Source organism: Anser cygnoides, chromosome 17, assembly GCF_040182565.1.
Source record: "Anser cygnoides isolate HZ-2024a breed goose chromosome 17, Taihu_goose_T2T_genome, whole genome shotgun sequence".
Classification (NCBI taxonomy): Eukaryota; Metazoa; Chordata; class Aves; order Anseriformes; family Anatidae; genus Anser; species Anser cygnoides.
In genome coordinates, this window is record NC_089889.1 from 14,226,108 (window position 1) to 14,229,123 (window position 3,016).

The window sequence follows — 3,016 nt, forward strand, 5'->3', positions numbered from 1 at the left end:
GGCTACCTCCACATACAGATTTAGTTTGGGATCCTCTCCTCAGATCGCTTCAGGGGAGGTACCTGACAACTTTGGCCAGTTTTCGAGGGAGCTACCTGCCTGGGTACCTTCACTTCCCTTCGCTCATCTTGTTTTGCAAAACTTCTGGGCTAGCTCCAAATACACAACTGCTTGTCAATACCAGCTGAAGACCCCCCCGCGTTAAGTTCCTCACAATTTTGGCTCTACTTTGGAGGTAGCTGCATGCCTGCTGGCTACCATTGCCTCCTCCAGGGAAGCTTCTGCAAATGTTTGGGATTCTGCCTGAGAAACATTTAGCTCTGGGTACCGGCTGCAAAGCCCTTCAGGGTAGGGACACCACAAGTTCGGCCAAGTTTAGAGGGAAGTGTATGCCTGGTAGCTACCCTTGCCTTCTCACCTCGGCATGCTTCTAGAAAAAAGACTTGGCTTCCTCCAAGAGAGATTTTTTCTTTGTGGATCCTAAACTCGGATCCCTCTAGGCTAGCTAACAGAGAATTTTGCCTAATTCAGAGGTTGCTACATGCCCGGTAGCTACCTTTGCCTCCACCACATTGTACTTATGCAAAATTCTGTGTTACCTGCACAAGTTCTGGAAAAGCAGGACACCCGTATGGGGGATCTACCTGAAGTCTGGCCAAATTGGGAAGTACGTGCATGCCCAGTAGCTACCCGTTCCTCCTCCCAGGCATACTTGGTGAAAGTTTTGGGGCTCTTCCAGAGAGAGAGGGACTTGTGGATTCGGTCCGCAGACCCCTTCAGGCTACGTACCCGACAACATTGGCCAATTTTGGAGGGAGGTGCATGCCAAGAGGCTTCTCTTGCCTCTGGCTCATCTTGGTTGCCAAAACTTTGTGGCTACCTCCACATACAGATTTAGTTTGGGATCCTCTCCTCAGATCGCTTCAGGGGAGGTACCTGACAACTTTGGCCAGTTTTCGAGGGAGCTACCTGCCTGGGTACCTTCACTTCCCTTCGCTCATCTTGTTTTGCAAAACTTCTGGGCTAGCTCCAAATACACAACTGCTTGTCAATACCAGCTGAAGACCCCCCCGCGTTAAGTCCCTCACAAGTTTGGCTCTACTTTGGAGGTAGCTGCATGCCTGCTGGCTACCATTGCCTCCTCCAGGGAAGCTTCTGCAAATGTTTGGGATTCTGCCTGAGAAACATTTAGCTCTGGGTACCGGCTGCAAAGCCCTTCAGGGTAGGGACACCACAAGTTCGGCCAAGTTTAGAGGGAAGTGTATGCCTGGTAGCTACCCTTGCCTTCTCACCTCGGCATGCTTCTAGAAAAAAGACTTGGCTTCCTCCAAGAGAGATTTTTTCTTTGTGGATCCTAAACTCGGATCCCTCTAGGCTAGCTAACAGAGAATTTTGCCTAATTCAGAGGTTGCTACATGCCCGGTAGCTACCTTTGCCTCCACCACATTGTACTTATGCAAAATTCTGTGTTACCTGCACAAGTTCTGGAAAAGCAGGACACCCGTATGGGGGATCTACCTGAAGTCTGGCCAAATTGGGAAGTACGTGCATGCCCAGTAGCTACCCGTTCCTCCTCCCAGGCATACTTGGTGAAAGTTTTGGGGCTCTTCCAGAGAGAGAGGGACTTGTGGATTCGGTCCGCAGACCCCTTCAGGCTACGTACCCGACAACATTGGCCAATTTTGGAGGGAGGTGCATGCCAAGAGGCTTCTCTTGCCTCTGGCTCATCTTGGTTGCCAAAACTTTGTGGCTACCTCCACATACAGATTTAGTTTGGGATCCTCTCCTCAGATCGCTTCAGGGGAGGTACCTGACAACTTTGGCCAGTTTTCGAGGGAGCTACCTGCCTGGGTACCTTCACTTCCCTTCGCTCATCTTGTTTTGCAAAACTTCTGGGCTAGCTCCAAATACACAACTGCTTGTCAATACCAGCTGAAGACCCCCCCGCGTTAAGTCCCTCACAATTTTGGCTCTACTTTGGAGGTAGCTGCATGCCTGCTGGCTACCATTGCCTCCTCCAGGGAAGCTTCTGCAAATGTTTGGGATTCTGCCTGAGAAACATTTAGCTCTGGGTACCGGCTGCAAAGCCCTTCAGGGTAGGGACACCACAAGTTCGGCCAAGTTTAGAGGGAAGTGTATGCCTGGTAGCTACCCTTGCCTTCTCACCTCGGCATGCTTCTAGAAAAAAGACTTGGCTTCCTCCAAGAGAGATTTTTTCTTTGTGGATCCTAAACTCGGATCCCTCTAGGCTAGCTAACAGAGAATTTTGCCTAATTCAGAGGTTGCTACATGCCCGGTAGCTACCTTTGCCTCCACCACATTGTACTTATGCAAAATTCTGTGTTACCTGCACAAGTTCTGGAAAAGCAGGACACCCGTATGGGGGATCTACCTGAAGTCTGGCCAAATTGGGAAGTACGTGCATGCCCAGTAGCTACCCGTTCCTCCTCCCAGGCATACTTGGTGAAAGTTTTGGGGCTCTTCCAGAGAGAGAGGGACTTGTGGATTCGGTCCGCAGACCCCTTCAGGCTACGTACCCGACAACATTGGCCAATTTTGGAGGGAGGTGCATGCCAAGAGGCTTCTCTTGCCTCTGGCTCATCTTGGTTGCCAAAACTTTGTGGCTACCTCCACATACAGATTTAGTTTGGGATCCTCTCCTCAGATCGCTTCAGGGGAGGTACCTGACAACTTTGGCCAGTTTTCGAGGGAGCTACCTGCCTGGGTACCTTCACTTCCCTTCGCTCATCTTGTTTTGCAAAACTTCTGGGCTAGCTCCAAATACACAACTGCTTGTCAATACCAGCTGAAGACCCCTCCGCGTTACGTCCCTCTCAACTTTGGCCCTACTTTGGACGTAGCTGCATGCCTGCTAGCAACCATCGCTTCCTCCACAAAAGTTTCTCAAAATGTATGGGATTCTGCCTGAGACACATTTAGCTCTGGGTACCAGCTGCAAAGCCCTTCAGGGTAGGGACACCACAAGGTTGGCCAAGTTTACAGGGAAGTGTATGCA